Genomic DNA, 18,717 nt, shown 5'->3' on the forward strand with positions numbered 1-18,717 from the left:
GTACTCAGCTTCTATTAAAGTAATCATTTTTGGAGTTTGGACAATAATGCAAAAATTATGCTAAAATTTTTTTCTGCAATACTAATTTTAAGTTATTCTACATTATCCAGAATAAGGGAAATATTTGCATCAACTGTAAAGTACAGATTTCAATCACAAATAGAGGAAATGATGACAAAAATTGTGTTTAATTTGTAAATTACTTTATTGATTTTTTTTTTTTATTTAAAAAATTATAAAGCTGTAAGTTGATGTCTACACTCTACAGGGTTTCTCAGCTAACCTTGTTTTGGCCAAGAGTTCAAGCTCTCAAAGGTAACAAGATAAGGACTTTTTGTTGTTTTGATACGTGATGTAGGACACGGTTTAATATTTAATTTTTGTAATTATTTAATTTTAGTATTTTTATGTAATTTTTGTTATTTTAGGTTTAGGTTATTTATTTCCTTTTTTTTAGGTGTTTTTAATGTTGTTTAGTCAAATTAGAGTTTTATATGCTTTCGTAGTGGCATTAGAGTTTTTAGTTGCCCTATGCTTTATTTTTACTATTTAAATGCAGTGTCCATTTGGAATTCGCTTATTTTGCTGAAACTGAAAACTTTTTGCTGAAAGTACTATTGATAAAAGTAAAAGTTAGCGGAAACATTGGGACCCATAAATAATTCTAAAAAGTGCAGTGAGACTCATGAATAGTAGCAAAAATAAGCTGAATAGTAAAATAAGTTGGCAAAAATAATTTTTCCCAAACGCACACGCATTGTAGCCTCCAAAGGCAATTCAATATTTATTTTATTATTAATAAAATATAGACTTTTTGTCAAATTCTTTCTCTGATGGATTCATGTTTATCACCTTGTGAATTCAAGGAACCCTCATGGATTCGAGGTTTACTACTTAGAAACTAATAGTTTAGTTTATGTCTATCAAAGAGAGCATTGTGTGCGCTCTTTTTAGGCTTCTGCGACATTAGTTGGTATCAGAGCCTTGACATACCTTGGTCTGATGGCTAACCGGTGAGATAGTGACCACCACAACAACGACGACAGCAACGATGTCAACAACACAGTCCTCACTAGGGTTGAGTTTCTCAAGTTTTGTGAAGAGGCTTGTGATGAGAATCAACAATTTCGTGAAAAGAGTCAACAAATTATAGGTGAAATTAAGCAAATGATTGCTACTTTTCTTGCTAGGAAATCATCTCACAACAACAATGATCAATATATTCAAAGACGCACTCCTAACTACAAGAAAATTTCATTATTTGATGGAGATATGTGTAAGTTGGATTTTATTGATTGGCTTCCTGATTTGGAAGAGTATTTTAATTTTTGGAAGATTTGTGATGAAGAAAGAGTACGGCTTGCATCTAATAAATTGGACGATGAAGCAGAGGAATGGTGGGAAGACATTCAAATTGATAGAAAGAGGTGAGGTAAGCATCCAATCTGCTCTTGACAAGGAATGAAAAAGGTATTAATTGATTTATGTTTCCTAATGCCTGTTATGATATGCTAGATTATACAAGTGTTGATTATAAATCTATATATTCATATGAAAAGCAATATGTTCAAAACATGACAGGTCAACAACAACTTATTTAGCTGTTATGATATGCTAGACTTGGGCATCTTACTTCTCTTGAGATACTAACAGAGTTTGCTGTGAGGCAAGAGGATTTGAAGGCTAGCTCATGTAATTGGCATAAGAAAAAATAGGCTAGGTTTGGTGGTGGGCTAAGTGAATTGAAGGAGCTGAGCAATTTGGGAGGAAGTCTAGTCATTAAAAGTTTGGGGCATGGAGAAGATGACATGGTAGAATGTAAAGCCACAAATATGAAGGACAAACAACATCTTCAAGAGCTGAGATTACAGTGGGATTACAAGCGGGATGATGGAGAAACCGAATGTTACGATGAAATGTCACTGAACGGCCTCCAGCCACATCCAAATCTCAAAGGGTTGGAATTGTGGAATTATATGGGTATGAGAATTCCAAGTTAGGTCTCTTCTCTCACTAATCTTGTTGATTTTGAATTAGTGGGAAATAGGAGATTGCAGCACCTCCCACCGTTAAATCAACTCCCTTTTCTCAAGTTTGTCTATCTTGAATATATGGAAGCGCTTGAATACATATGGATAGATGAAGAGAGTGTTAGTAACATGTTGGGTGGTTCCTCTTCTTCTTCTTCTTGAAAAACACCATTCTTCCCATCCTTATCTTTTCTAAATATTAGGGGTTGCCCAAAACTGAAGGGATGGTGGAGAAATTCAGATGATGATGATGATGAGCCACACCATCTCTTACTTCCATCATTTCCTCCTTCTCTTTTGGAATTATATATTTGGGGATGCCCTAACTTGACTTCCATGCCCCCATTTCCATATTTGAAAGAAATGTTATTATTGTGTGGGTGTAGCTGGAAGTTATTAGAGCAGACAATGAAAATGGGAGCAGCAACCACATCAACCTACTTTCCTCTCTCTCAATTACAGCAATTACACTTATCTAAGATGAACGAGTTTGAATCTCTTCTAGAGGAGGGGCTGCGGAACCTCGTTTCTCTCCGGGAACTCAATATACAAAGCTGCGATGGACTGGTTTTTCTCCCTTGGATAGGCAGCCTTACATCACTACAAACCCTTGAAATCTGGGGATGTCACAATCTGATGTCACTTCCTCAAGAGATTCGCAATCTCACCTCTTTAAAAAAGTTGAAAATTTCTGATTGTCTCCTCTTAGGGCAAAAGGGTGAAGATTGGTCCTTCATTGCCCATTTCCCAGTCGTAGATGTGGATTTTCAGAACCAGCAAGAAGAAACAATTTCTTCAGGTATGCATCTTGTCTATCTATCTTTTAATCCCAAATTTAAAATCAACTACTTCTAAAACTATTCAACTTCTTTTCTTATGCTGAACCGAACCAATTTAAAACTCTCTCTCTCTCTTTTCGGTATTTTCCCTTTTTCTTGTCTATAAAATGTTAATTAGACACATGATTTCTTCACAAAGTTATTTCAACAAGAAAAATTAGGATTATGTAATCAATCCTTTTTTTTTCCTTTCTTTTAATTCTAATGATTTATGTATTTGTACCTAAGAGCATGTTGATAATATGATGTTTGTATGGTTGCTTCTTAATAATTGTAGAATTCGAGTCAGAGTCAAGAGTCAATTTGTCAAGAAGAGGACTTGATTGAGCACCTAGCACTGTAGGAAACAATTTCTTTTCCAGGTATTTTGTTGGTTCACTCTCTGTTTTTTGGGGTCTATAAGATTGATTTAAAAATCCTCTTTTTTAACGACTGATCTATAGAAAATAACCAATGGCTTAATTAGTTTTTTTGATGGGATAATAATACTAAGACTTGAGGTTGCCTCATTTTGCTTACGTTTCCCCCTTTTGAGGTTTGTCATATTTTGGAGAACTTCTTAGTCATTTGACTTCTTATGTAGAACCAACTGAGGCAAAGAACAAGATTGGGTACAAAATTCGAAACCTATTCAAAAACTGCAATTGTGCAACAGGTCAAGAACTCAATGGTAATCATTTGTTTCCCTTTTTCCCATCAAAACTTTTATAAGATGCACGATTTCTTCAAATTATTAGGAGAATAAAAAGAATAACTATACTATCATTTGTTCTTTTATTCTAATGATTTATATCTTTTCATCTAAACTTGTGTTAATGAAATGACATATATGGTTTCTTGTTCATAATGACAGAATCATAGCAAATTTCCTAGAACTTTGAAGGGAGGACTTGACCAGGCAACTAAAACTGCTGGAATTAGCTTACTAAACCGGTATTTTGGTAGTTAAATATTTTTTTGGGGGGGCATAAAAGTTTCCAACATATATCTACTAAATGCTTTTCATGAGATGATTAAACCAAAATACTCGTTGCATATTTGTGTGTATACTTGCTTTAAAAAGTGAAAAAAGAACAAGAGAATGACCTAATGAGCCTGATCTGTTCATACATGCACTAGTTCAAAGATAGTTTGAATTGAATTTTTATCTGTTAATAGAATATAATTACAAATTGTGGTTTAACTAATTCAAGTATCTTGCTTTTTATGCAAAACTAAAAACCAATTTTTTTGTTCTTTTTCATTCTGCTTTTTGAGATTTTGCTGGCAAGTACAGTCTGGACTCAAAGTCAATCTTCTTCAAAATAAAAAAAGAAATCTCAAATTTTTTCCCACCAAGACTTCAATTAGATGCATGATTTCTTCAAATTATTAGGAGAATAAAAAGGAATAACTGTAAATTCTTCCATTTGTTCTTTTATTCTAATGATTTTTATCATTGTATCTAAGCTTGTGTTGGTGAAATGACAAATATATTTGCTTCCTAATAATTGCAGAATTGTAGCAAATTTGGTAGAATTTTGAAGGGAGGAACAAGACCAGGCAACTAACACTCCAAGGAATCAGCTTACTATGTATTTTGGTGGTTTACTTTTTTCTTTTTTGAGAATATATTTTTGCTTTCTCACATGTTGGTGTGAAGACTTGATTTTTTTTTAAGTCAGAAAAAAAACATAAGAACGACTGAACAGAGTCTAATTTTGCGTACATGCACAAATTTTAAGGTAGATTTGATTGAATTGAATTCTTATTTGTTACTCAATTAAATATTACTAATTAAGGTTTTTCATTTCACTTCCAATTAAGACTTGAGGATAACATCATTGTTCTTTTCATTTTCTGTCTTTGAAATTTTGTCTATTTTTCTACCTCCTAAAGAAATAGCCTCTGCTTCTTAACTTTTGGTCGTGCAGACTCTGTTCGAACATTGGGCAACATTACACATGTTCTTTTTTATAATCACTGGAAAGCAATGGGGACAATCTACATAACGGATGGATAGAGTGTATGGAGTTTTTAGGCCGAAAAGAGGTAAAGGGGCAAGGTTGGTTGAGCTGTGAAGGGTAGGAGAGGCAGTTTGATTAAATTTTCCAAAGGCGGAGTAATTTGCTGCAAAGTGATGCAGAGGTGAGCAAATTCTAGCCTTTTAATTATTCTTACCATATTATATTTGGGCCAACTACCAAAAGATTATATAGGTATTAATCTTAGCATTCTTCTGTAGGTCATTTAGATAGTGAATTACAATATGCCCCACGCTCATGAATCCAATTCTGATGGAGATAATGCCACACATTTAATAAATTAATGGTTTAATTGGCAGATTATATATGTTGATCTCACCTATGGAGGGGTGGCTTGTATGCAGTCCTACTCTTTAGCTGTTGCCCTTGAGTATATTCTTTTCTAATACTAAATGACATGCATTTTCTTAGAAAAATGAGTGGAAATTGTTCCTCATTTTTTATTGCTTTAATTTAGGTCAACTTTGTGTATAGTTATTTATTCTTATATTCACAATTTTTTTTCCATATTATTTTTGGCCTTATAGTGCTTGATATTCACAAGTTTTACATATTTTAAAGCTTAATATAATCCATGATAATTCTCCTGGTAAAGTTCTACCTGCTGGCTAGGCTTATAGTATTTTTAAATCACCGATACTTTTTCTTTACAGGAAAAATTATTTTTTTAGATTCAAGTGGTTCTATTTCATACTTCCTTGAAGAAAGCAGGAAAATTTCATTAGTGCAACGCCGAAATGTCAAATTTGTATTTCTATTTAACAATAATATTTGATGAGAAGAGGGAAAACTTCCTACGTTTACTTTCCTCTCTCTACTCTACTACTCCCTTTGTTATTTAATTGTGTTTAATAGTTCACTCCTTTTCCCCTCTTGCTTGTCCCACCCCCTGGCCTTACTCTAATGAACTTTCCATTAATTTGTCTTAAGCAGTGTAGATATTGTCTGCTTTGGGGTCCATGGCTCTCACGGTTTTGTTCTCCCTCAAAGCACACAACAGTGGGGGAAAAGGCCTCTACACATTGAAGGGAGGTCATTCCTTATAAATACATTTTCATGTGCTTCCTTAGGTGATGTGGGATTTCCATGGAATGCAAGACACCCTTTTTGGGTCACTACAATCCCATAACGACCCAAGGAAAAGCGCTAGCCACATCCACTTTATACCTCAAAAGGACTAGTCAATTGAGACTCCTTGTAATTGTTAATAAAGCCCAGATCTACCCAGTAAATACCCAATGTGGGACTCATCACACACCCACACACATCACACAATTAATCAATCAAATTGGGACATCACAATTTCCCCCACTTAAATCCTTAACATCCTCGTTAGGGCTCACTTTGTAGGGTAGCGTCTCTGAGCCCACACAGGATTACCAGGCCGGCTCTGATACCGTATGTAACGACCTCACCCCACCTGTGTAGATATTTCCTCTTTTTCTCAAATTTTGTTTTGAGAATTCGTCTGTGTCAAAAGCATAAATGATTTTGAGTCTAGTGTATCTAGACATGCACAATTCCAAGGTCAATGATATAATAAATAAAAAAATGTTCATCCAAATTGCGTTTCTTGTCTCTTAATTTTATATATATAAACCAATTAGATTTTTAGGTATCTATCATTTTTCTTACCTTTCCACCCAACTTTTGTTCAATAAGTCAGGCTGCTAATGCTCAAACCACCTGACTTTTGGTTCTTCTTAATTGCAAGTTTTTTTTTTTTTTTTTAGATCTTGCCACACCTTCTACTGTTGGAGCCTGTTCCTCAGATCCAAATATTTTGAAGGTAAAAGATTTCTATCAGTTGATTGTGATATGCTTCTTATTGTTGTCCTATCAAAACAAAATTCTTTTTTTTGGTACACTCATAATACTTTACTTCCTCACATGTTGAATTGTTGATGAGAAGACTGACTTTGAAGCCAAAGAAGAATGAGAGAATGACTGAATGAGTCTAATTTGTGATTAATGCACAAATTCAAAGGTAGATTGGATTGAATTTTTATCTATTACTCAATTGAAAATTGCTAATTAAGGTTTTTCTTTTTGCTTGAATACCAATTAAGATTAGAGGATACACTTATTTTTCTTACTTCTTATTTATAATAGGTTGTTGTGCTCAAAACAAAACCCAAGATTAAGAACTTTTGGTTTTTCCAAAGGTTGGTAATTTGGCACTTTCTCTCTTTGCTAAAACTGAGACTCTGGCTTCTTGAATTTTGGCTGTGGAATCCCTGTGCGTACACACATAATACTTTATTTACTTCCTCACATGTTGAATCATTGATGTGAAGACTGACTTTGAAGCCAAAGAAGAATGAGAGAATGACTGAATGAGTCTAATTTGTTCATTAATGCACAAATTCAAAGTTAGATTGGATTGAATTTTTATCTATTACTCAATTGAAAATTGCCAATTTAGGTTTTTCATTTTGATTGAATACCAATTAAGATTAGAGGATACTTCTTTCTTATAATAGGTTGTTGTGCTCAGAACAAAACCCAACATTAAGAACTTCTGGTTTTTCCAATGGTTGGTAGTTTGGCACTTTCGCTCTCTACTAAAACTGTGGCCCTGGCTTCTTGAATTTTGGCTGTGGAATCCCTATGTGAACATGAGGCAGCAAAAACATGTGTAGGAGGGAAATGACATAAGAGTGGAATCCAATTGCGTATTTAACTTCTCAATCATTTGACTTCTCACATAGAAAAAATCAAGGAAGCTACAAACCTGGCTAATTTTGGCCCTGAAATTGTGTAACAAGTAGTGGACTGATTGGTAATCATCTTCTCTCTCTTAAAAAAAAAAATCAGTAAATCTCTTTATGTTTTGTTTCCTTTTTGTATGTTCAAAGGCTTCCTGTTGCATATATGACATCTTCAAATATATGGAGAATAAACGATGGTGTTTATATCTTTGTACCTACATTTGACTTTATGTTATGAGGTGATGTACTTGGTTGCTTCACTGACAATCACAGAAATAGAGAAAAACTTTTACCACTTGAGGGGAGTATCTTCCATGCAAACTAACATTGCAGGAGTTATCTTATTAAATGGATTTTGTTTGGTGAATTATTTTCTTTATATATTAGCTTAAAACATGTTCTTATGTATACTAGAAATTGATTTCCACAATGTCATTGGGTAATTGGTAAACAACTAATGAATTAAGTAGTTTATGGGTTGAGACAATGAGGCTGAATAATTTTTTCTTTTTCCAAATGTTTCTAGAGAATTCATTTAAGTCAAAAGCATAAAATCAAATAGAGTCTAGTAGGCTTATTTAGTCTAGTGTGTCCGGACATGCACAAATCCAATGGTAAATTATCTAACAGATTTCAAAATACCCTCATGTTCTTAATTCTTTATGTATTATTTTATGGTGGGTTATTAATGCTCAAAGCAGCATCCAAGCTTAGGAACTTTTCATTTTCTAAGTGGTTGGAGTTTTATCTATTTTTCTACCTCCTAAAGCCCCTTTGGTTCTTTACTTTTTGTTGTACAGACTCTAATTGAATATCGAGCAACATTGCTAATCTTCTTTTCTCTAATCACTGCAAAGAACCAGCATGCTGGCCCCCCACATGTGTATGGGGGATAGAGCACATGAAAATTTTAAGCCATAAAGAGGTAGAACGAATAAGGATGGTTGAGACATGACAGGTAAGAGAAGCAGTTTGATTAAATATCCTAAAGATGGATTAATTCACTGTAAAGCAATGCAGAGGTAAGCAAATTCTAGCATTTGAACTATTCTTACCTTATCATTTTTGCCAAAAGATCATATAGGAGCCAATACGAAAATTCTTCTTGTAGATCATTTGGAATGGTGAATTAAATACATTGTGCCACACATTGAATAAAATAATGGTTTAATTGGCTGATTCTATATGTTTTTGGGTTTTTGAATATATCTATGGGTTGTTATCTAGTACTAATCTCACCAAGGGAGGGGTATCTTGATACAGTCCTCCTCGTTAGAACTTGCCCTCAAGTATACTCTTTTCTAATACTAAAAGACATGCACGCATTTCCTACAAAAATGAGCGGAAGTTGTTTCTAATTTTTTTTTTTAATATTTTATTTTATAGTTTTTTAAAGATGATGCTATTTGAATTGACGGTGGTATCTTTTGTAATTATATTTAGAGATCCATACTGTGTGGCAATTACGCATTTTAGACAAGTTCTATATGTCAGCCTTTTTTGTGATTTGAAAGCTCAAATTAAGGTCCACTATATGATTAATCAATCAATTCAAAGGAAAGGGCACTAGTGCCATCAGATTAACATCTTTTTGTTGAAGAAATATACATATGATTCTGTAGTTTACTAATTAAGCTGCACCCTTCACAAGTTATCAAATGTAATTTTGTTCCTTTTTTTTCCCTTTCTCTGTTTGCCTCTTTAAGGTTTTTAAAAAAATATATATTTATAATAAAACTCTGTAGTATATTTGTAGAACGGATTGCAACACTAAACTATAGGTCTTAAGTATTGATGCTATTCATCATGTGCATACTATAGTCCTACAACAAGGCAGTGATATATATCCATTTCACAACACTCTCTTCTATTGCACTTTTATTTTGCATCTGATATCTCCATGTCCTTTTATTTGTTACTTTTCTTCAAAACTGTATCTCATACTTTATTGACAGGCATTTGCATTTGGTTTTTGTATTAAGTAATATATAAACCAAGTGATATCTGGCACTTGTTGACCTTGAGTTACAATTTTTCAAGAGGGTGAATCCTGAGTACAATTCACAGGGAAATAGCTTGGAGCTATTATCCATGTAAGCTATCATTAATATTTTACTGAAAATAGGTCACTAATTATCATCTTGTATGTAGTCCGTGACAAGAGTTCATAGAATAACTTTGGTTTTTCATTTTTTTCCTTAATTTTGGTTTCTATATCTTAGTGTGCATCAAAAGCACAAATATGCATTAGCGTTTAAAGTCACAAAATTCTAGGGACAGCGTAATTTTATGCTTCATTCGATTGGCAAGAAAGACCAAGAACAGCCAATATTGTTTCAACAACTTTTGGTATATGGTGGACAAAACTACTTGATTTGGCTTAATACAATTTTTTTTAATAAGTAAACATATTGTTAAAAGGGCGCAAAATGGGGGCACAGCCCTAGTACACCAGATCTATACAAGAGATTTAATTTTCTTAATTTAATTATTTAGTTCAAATCATGTGGGAATTTTGTATTTCTAAAATGTGTGATGAATACATTGCCAATTTTTCTTACTCCAACTAGCAGAAACATGAATTAAGGAGGTGTAATGGATCATAAGATTGCTGGTGCCCCAAATATTCTATCTAGGTCCAGAAGGATTTCACCCCATTAGCCACACAAGTTCTTGAATCCTTCGACCTCTGCCTCATATATTATTGAACCACATCTTGATCAGTTGTGCTCTCTTTTTATTGTTTTCTTTCAAGAGCATCTCATTTTATTGAATTTCTAAATTATTTGTTTCTGTATATAAAATAGAGGATTGTGGCATTGAAACCAAAAGGATTTTCAAAGATGGTTCTACCAAAAAAAAAAAGCATCATCTTTCAATAGATTAAGTAATACGCCTCTCACTTCCTTAATTTAGTATCATATATATGATAATTTTTGTAACAGTTTTTTCTTTTCAAAAATTTGCTCGCAAAATTATTTTTGTAATATTAATATTTTTTAACTAGTGAATTCTTAATTTTGTAGTTCTCTTTTTTTGTGCTGTTTGGAGCTCATTGTTATGTACAAGTAGGTGACTTAACCCATTTAATCTTACATTTAAAAGAATGAGTGTGTGACATAATCAGCAAAAATCATACAAATTTTTATATTTGTTTTTCAGTTGACAATTTCATGTGCATGGCAAAATTGTGCATGCTCCATTGATGGCTTTTGAGACTTCCACAACTAAGAACCTCTTCAGTAAGTGCTGTTATCTCTACATTAGCATCATTTTAGTCATCCTTGAAGTTTTCTTTCAATTCTTCTTAAGGCTGCTTAGGATGGTACAATATTTCAAGCCATGGGCAATTGCATATATGAGAGTCACAGACACTTACATTAACCCGAAACTTTTATACACATGCAATGAATCCCCTTTTGTGCAGATGCTAGGTGTATGTTTCATGTTCTAGTATTAGATCCCCAATAATATTCGTTCTCTTTTGCAGTGTGGATGGAGGTCACTGTGTCGTCTTTTAAGTAAGTGTGAAGTGTGTAGATGATCCATATGTGTGTATTTTAGAGAAAAGGGAAAATGAGCATTTTCAATAAGGGCCTAGAATTAGGGAGAGAAAGATTACGTCCCTCGTTGACTTCCATTAGGATGAAATTCCTTATTCTTTTATTTACCAAGGAAGATTTGGCAACCAAAGCTTTGTCCTACCATATGCTCTTTACAAGCAAGTTTTTAGAAGGTATGAGAACTTGCATTTGGATTAAAATAAAAGCTGGTATGGTACTTTCATATTCCTCAAAACAATTGAAATTCAATTCAACTTTAAGAAATAGAACTCTGAAGCTCAACTTCCCTCCCCTGCCCCTTGTTGGTAGGGGTTATGTTGATGAGGATTATTATGTTCCCTGCATTTAGTCAGGATGTTATGCCCTTCCTAGATTTTAGATTCTTACCACTTGAAGTATGAGTGAATGCCTTCAAAATTTCTAAAGGGTAGGTTGTCCGTTGTCTCATGTATGGTTTTAACCGCTTGACTGAAGATCAACTTTGTGAATAGTTTTCACAATTTATTTTTTACATATTTATTTTGGCCCTAGAGCTTGATATTTACAAATTTTACACATTTTAAAGCTTGATTTAATCCATGATATTATTCTGGTAATGTTCTACTTGCTACTGCTAGCTAGGTTTGTTGTATTTTTAAATCACAAATACTTTGTCTTTAGAGCAAAATTTACTCTTTTTTTTAATATTAATTATCAGATTCAAGTAGTTCTGTTTCATACTTCCTTGAAGAAGGTAGGAAAAAAAAAATTATAAGTGCAATGCTGAAATATCAAATGTGTATTTCTGCTCAACAACAATATCTATTGAGAATTGTTTTGTTTAACTGCTCTCATTTTGGCCAGCATAGCCATAGATTATCTCATGCTTGTCTTATTGATTTATTTATTTTTCTTCCTTGTTGATGACCGTTGCATTATGCTTTGTAGTTAAGATGGTAAGAGCCTTTATCCTCATTTTGCAGAATATTTGCCTCAATGTCTTGAGCCATTGTTTTGGGTATAATAGAGAGGCAAATAGAGGTAAGGTGCAAGATTTTTAAGAAAAATGATAAAAGTCTATGAAAATTGGTCAATATTTAATATGATATTTTAGCTATTGTTTCCCCTACAGATGATAGTTCCACTAAGCATGCAACCTGACTCATAACTCCTAATCTGTGAGACTTGAGCCTATATGTTTGTTTGTGGTAAATTTACATTCCTTTTTTTAGTAGTATTTGTCTCACATTCTGGGTGAAAAGTTGCTTTCACGCATAATCATATGTGTAGATATGTGAAGACTAACATATTTCTCTATCTCCTTTCTTATTGTTCCTTAGGTATGTCAGCCATTATACGACCGTGTAGTTCCCTGTTGAATGGTTGTCAAACGGTGACTACACAGCAGTAAGCAAAAAAAGTCTGGAATCTAGCTATTACAAAAAAGATGTTTAAGATCACATAATGATGTGGACTGGTCATATTTGTTCCTTTGGGGAAGTATTAGTCATCTTCAACAGTTTTAGTAGAGAAATGAGGACCATTGAGTAGAGTCATGTCAACCGGAATGCTGAAATCACAATTCTCAACTTGTTGAATACTGTTGCCAACTAGACCATCAAGTATTCGTATTTCATGACTTCAAATTTTATGATTTGGGAGGCCAACTTTGTGTGAGCTTTTGGTGGATCAACTTATTGGGTTCCTTTTGCAGTAACTAGGGTGCTCCTTGTACTTGTATACAAGTTATGTTTGGAGGTTCTTTTTTATATTAATTTTCTTTTTCTTAAGGAGATGGAAACTTTGAAAAGAAATTTTACATATATTGAAACTTATTTGAATCTATGATGCTCCCTCAATGATAATGATAAGAATAGACTTTAAACTATTGAGCTAATTAAAACCCATAAATTACTCATAAATTATAAACATTTTTTTTTTGGGAAAGATCTCTCATATTTAAAATTACGAAAAATTCCTACAATTTTAAAGTTGCAGACATAAAGTGACAGAAAGAGAGAATAACAGCTGCTTACTTAAACAACAGTGAAGTTCACAAGCACAGCTAATCAGTGCAATTGGTCTCATCAAATCACCACTCTTTCTTTCCAAGCCCACACAAAACAACATATAGATATAGTAGCCCCCACTGCCCACGAGTGGGCTGTGCCTGTTTTTCATTTATTGAGACTATTATTAGGTTCATCAACTTTTTTTTTTCTTTTTGAGAAAGATTAGGTTCATCAACTTAAAGAACAATCACTCTCTCTCTCTCTCTCTCTCTCTCTCTCTCTCTCTCTCTCTCCGTAATTGTGAAAATTTTGGTGGTAAATGTGAGAGGCAAGACCAAACACAAAAAAAAAAAAAAAAAAAAAAAAAAAAAAAACCTAACCTTCAAAGCTGAATGACGTGTCAGATCTTGATTGGGTAAAACTCATGCCTGTGTATGTGTCTGGCATGATTATTATACGCAAAATCCCCACGTAAAGCTGAGATTAGCATTACATTGATTGAAAGGAAAAGCTCATTATTGAAGTAGAAAAGCAATTAGTAGTTTTTGTAATTAATAATTTGAAATGAAACCAAAAACTGATCATGTAGTAGTCTTGAAGATCATTTTGGTGGGATTTGTAGCTGCTGAGAAAGTTGAAGGTTAAAGCCAACACAACAAGCAAACCAAGCATATCTGAATCAAGAGCTACAACTCACTAGACTCATCAATCTACTAAGTAATGATTGAACAACACTCAAATCTTTAGATAAACACATCATCTACACTTCCCACACTGTTTAGGCATCTAAATAAATAACTCATGTTCATAACTTTCATATACATTTATGATTCCCAGAAGCAGTAACATCCACACCTACGTACCTAGGGGTGGCAATTTTTATCCATATCCATGAACCCACCCATTACCCACCTTATTTGGATAAGTCTTAACCCAACCCATTTGAATATTTGGGTTAAATGGGTAAAGACCCATTTGGTTATTTAATTAGATGGGTCTAAATGGATAATCCCACTAATACCCACTAAACCCATCTAAAATTTAAATAAACAACATAAAATCTAAATTTCTAGAAAATGACTAAAATACCCCTGAAATTTAAAAAATGACCAAAATACTACCAAAACCCAAAAAATAACCAAAATACCCCTAAAACCCAAAAAATGACCAAAATACCCCTGAAACCTAAAAAATGACCAAAATACCCCCCAAAACCCAACAAATGACCAAAATACCCCCTGAAACCTAAAAATTACCAAAATACCCCATAAAATCCAAAAAATGACCAAAATACCTTTGAAACCCAAAAAATGACCAAAACACCCCTAAAACCTAAAAATACCACCAAAACCCAAAAAATGACCAAAATACCTCCGAAACCTAAAAATGACCAAAATACCTCCAAAACCCAAAAAATGACCAAAATACCCCAAAACCTAAAAATTACTAAAATATCACCAAAACCCAAAAAATGACCAAAATACCCCCGAAACCTAAAAATGACCAAAATACCTCCAAAACCCAAAAAATAACCAAAATACCCCTGAAACCCAAAAAATGACCAAAATACTCCCAAAACCCAAAAAATGACCAAAATACCCCCTGAAACCTAAAAAATGACCAAAATACCCCCCAAAACCTAAAAATTACCAAAAATACCCCCAAAACCAAAAAAATGACCAAAATATCCTTAAAACCCAGAAAATGACCAAAATACCCCCAAAACCTAACAAATGACCAAAATACCCCCCAAAACCTAAAAATTACCAAAATACCCCCTAAAATCCAAAAAAATGACCAAAATACCTCTGAAACCCAAAAAATGACCAAAACACCCCTAAAACCTAAAAATTACTAAAATACCACCAAAACTCAAAAAATGACCAAAATACCTCCAAAACCCAAAAAATGATCAAAATACCCCTAAAACCTAAAAATGACCAAAATACCTCCAAAACCCAGAAAATAACCAAAATACCCCTAAAACCCAAAAAATGACCAAAATACTCTCAAAACCCAAAAATTGACCAAAATACCTTTGAAACCCAAAAAATGACTAAAATACCCCTAAAACCTAAAAATGACCAAAATACCTCCAAAACCCAAAAAATGACAAAAATACCCTCGAAACCCAAAAAATGACCAAAATATCCCCAAAACCCACAAAATGACATAAATAACTCCAAAATCTCTAAAATGAGCAAAATACCCCCCAAAACCTCTCAAATGTCCAAAATATCCCCAAAACCCAAAAAATTACCAAAATACCCCCAAAACCCACAAAATGAGAAAAACACCTCCAAAACCTCTAAAATAGCAAAATACCCCCCCCCCAAACCTCTAAAATGTCCAAAATATCCCCAAAACCCAAAAATTACCAAAATACCCTAAAAACCCAAAAAATGACCAAAATACTTTGAAACCTTAAAATTACCAAAAATACCCCCGAAACCTAAAAAATGACCAAAATACCTTTAAAACCTGTAAAATGATTAAAATACCCCAAGACCTAAAAAATAACTAAAATAACCCCAAAACCTAAAACAATGACCAAAATACCCCAAAAACCGAAAAAAATGACCAAAATACCCCCAAAACCTAACAATTACCAAAATACACCCAAAACTTAAAAAATTACCAAAATACTCCCTAAACCTAATAAATTACCAAAATACTCCATAAGCCTAAAAAATGACCGAAATACCTCTAAAACCTAAAAAATAATTGAAATACCCCAGAAACCTAAAAAAATTACCAAAATACGCAGAAACCTAAAAAATGATCGAAATACCCCCAAAAACCTTTAAAAAATGACCCAAATAACCCCAAAACCAAAAAAATTATCGATAAAAACCCCTGAAGCCCAAATTATGACCAAAATGCCCCCAAACATGTAAGATGACCAAAATACACCTGAAACATCTAAAATTACTGAAATAGAGTTTTCGGGGTATTTTGGATGTTTCAAGGATATTTTTGACAAATTAAAGGTTCCAAGAGTCTTTCATTCATTTTATAGGTTTCGAGGGAATTTTAGTAATTTTTTAGGTTTCGGGGTTATTTTGATAATCTTTTAGATTCTAAGGGTATTTTAGCATTTTTTAGGTTATGAGGGCATTTCTGTCGTCTTTTAGTTTTAGGGTTATTTCGGTAAATTTCTAGGGTTCAGAAGTATTTTGGTAATTTTTAGGTTTTGGGGTATTTCGGTAATTTTTTAGGTTTTGGTGGTATTTTGGTCATTTTTAGGTTTCGAGGGTATTTCGGTCATTTTTTGGGTTTCAAGGATATTTGGTATTTTTTGAGGTTTAGGGGTATTTTAGTATTTTTTGAGGTTTTAGGGGTATTTTGGTCATTTTTAGGTTTTGGGGGTATTTTGGTAATTTTTTGGGTTTCGAGGGTATTTTGGTAATTTTTAGGTTTTAGGGGTATTTTGGTCAGTTTTTGGGTTTCGGGGGTATTTTGGTAATTTTTTAGGTTTCGGGGTATTTTGGTCATTTTCTGGGTTTCAAGGGTATTTTGGCTATTTTTTGGGTTTCAGGGGTATTTTGGCTATTTTTTGGGTTTTGGAAGTATTTTGGTCATTTTTAGGTTTTGGGGGTATTTTGGTAATTTTTTGGGTTTCAAGGGTATTTTGGAAATTTTTAGGTTTGGGGGTATTTTGGTCATTTTTTGGGTTTTGGGGGTACTTTGGTAATTTTTTGGGTTTTGGAGGTATTTTGGCCATTTTTAGGTTTTGAGGGTATTTTGGCCATTTTTTTTGGGTTTTGAGGGTATTTTGGTCATTTTTTGGGTTTTGGGGGGGTATTTTGGTCATTTTCAGGTTTTGGGTGTATTTTGGTAATTTTTTGGGTTTCAGGGGTATTTTGGTAATTTTTAGGTTTGGGGGTATTTTGATCATTTTTTGGGTTTTGGGGGTACTTTGGTCATTTTTTGGGTTTCGGAGGTATTTTGGTCATTTTTAGGTTTTGATGGTATTTTGGTCATTTTTTTGGGTTTTGAGGGTATTTTGGTCATTTTTTGGGTTTTGGGGTATTTTGGTCATTTTAGGTTTTGGAGGTATTTTGGTCATTTTTAGGTGGGGTTTTTAAATTTTTAGGTTTCGGGTATTTTGGTCATTTGAGTTTTGGGGGTATTTTGGTCATTTTTTCAGGGGGTATTTTGGTCATTTTAGTGGTTTTTAAGCATATTTGGTGATTTTAGAGATATTAGGGGTATTTTGGTTATTTTAGAGGTTTCATGGGTATTTTGCTAATTTTAGAGATTTTGGGGATAATTTTGGATGTCCAAGGGTAAGATTAGAGGTATTTGCAGCATTTTAGGTATTTATGGGTATTTTGGAGGTCAAGAGGGTATTCAAGTAGTTTTAGAGGTATTTGGGTCATATTGGGTTAAATGGGTGGGTTACTAATTAAATGGGTTGGGTTGGTAATGGATAATTAATTTATATATAAATGGGTCATAAATGGATAAATGGATAATTATATACCCAACCCATCTAAGACCCAACCCATTTATGACCCAACCCGCCCATTTGCCACCCCTATACGTACCTAAATTCACTTAATACAAGTTCACAACCACTAAAATCTATAAATGGCTTTTAAGAAACCGTTTCAGAGACTAATGTCCCATTCAAGAACACACACAGAGGACTTGTTTCTTACAAATTGAAAGTTTTTTGTTTGAATGTATTCTTGGTGGCAAAAATATTGAGGCAACTGGAGATTTCCATAAAACTAGTTTTTTTTTTTTTTTGGAGACATAAACCTAGTTTTAAGCCATCAATACAAATAAAATTAATAAAAGTGAACAATCTAACGACATCTTTGAAGTAAACATTGCAATGCTACCTATTTAAAACGCTAATAATTAAGGAGGGAATACGATAAGGCGCTTTAGGTTTATCTTTGTAATCGTCTGGACTCTAGATGATATTACGGTCTGTCATTTAATGTCTAAGGTTATACTCCTTCAATACTTGAAACTACAAGTCGTTTATGTAAAGTTTACTAATGAACTTACTTAAACTGTATGTTGTTGGAGCTGTTATTCATTAGACATGACAGTTTTTTTTTTTTTTTGGGCAAACCAATGCTGAAATAGATTAATTACTATTAAGTCTATTACAAAATTAACATAGTCAGAAGAAAGGATGGCTCCAAACTTAGCTAATGCATCAACACATTGGTTTGCCTCCTTGAAAATGTGATGGACAATTGAACTATGGAATTTCTTCAATAGGGTCCTGCAATCATCAAGCAAAGGCTCTAACATAAGATTATTTATCAAGTAATTAGTAAGAAATAAAACAATAAGTTCGGCATCAAGCTCTACACTTATGGAAGAAATCCTAAGTTGAGAAGCTAGCGTTAGACCATTTTTTAGAGCCCATAACTCTGCCATGACTACAGATATTATGCCCAACTATCTAGCGAATCTCATAACCCAATCACCATTCTCATTACGAATCAGTCCTCCACCACTTGCTAACCCAAAATTACCAATAGCAGACCCATCCTTTGTTACTGATTGTTATGGCAAACTGTTGGGTTGGTTTAG

General features: G+C 33.4%; 1 long non-coding RNA gene across 13 annotated transcripts; it reads left to right on the forward strand.

Moving 5' to 3' along the window:
- The first annotated feature begins 571 nt into the window (after positions 1 to 571).
- On the forward strand, positions 572 to 12,961 carry LOC115984329. Of its 13 annotated transcripts, none has more exons than XR_004090508.1 (14): positions 572 to 2,829; positions 3,147 to 3,231; positions 3,453 to 3,539; positions 3,723 to 3,802; positions 4,366 to 4,996; positions 6,627 to 6,682; positions 6,806 to 6,880; positions 7,006 to 7,058; positions 8,405 to 10,672; positions 10,767 to 10,846; positions 11,095 to 11,340; positions 12,130 to 12,187; positions 12,261 to 12,354; positions 12,487 to 12,961. It is a non-coding gene; the product is annotated as an uncharacterized LOC115984329 (long non-coding RNA). The 13 variants fall into 13 exon arrangements; XR_004090503.1 differs by having other exon boundaries at positions 12,279 to 12,354; XR_004090502.1 differs by having other exon boundaries at positions 8,405 to 9,697; positions 10,178 to 10,672; positions 11,095 to 12,187; positions 12,279 to 12,354.
- Positions 12,962 to 18,717: the final 5,756 nt, after the last annotated feature.

The sequence above is a fragment of the Quercus lobata genome, chromosome 4, assembly GCF_001633185.2.
Source record: "Quercus lobata isolate SW786 chromosome 4, ValleyOak3.0 Primary Assembly, whole genome shotgun sequence".
Lineage (NCBI taxonomy): Eukaryota > Viridiplantae > Streptophyta > Magnoliopsida > Fagales > Fagaceae > Quercus > Quercus lobata.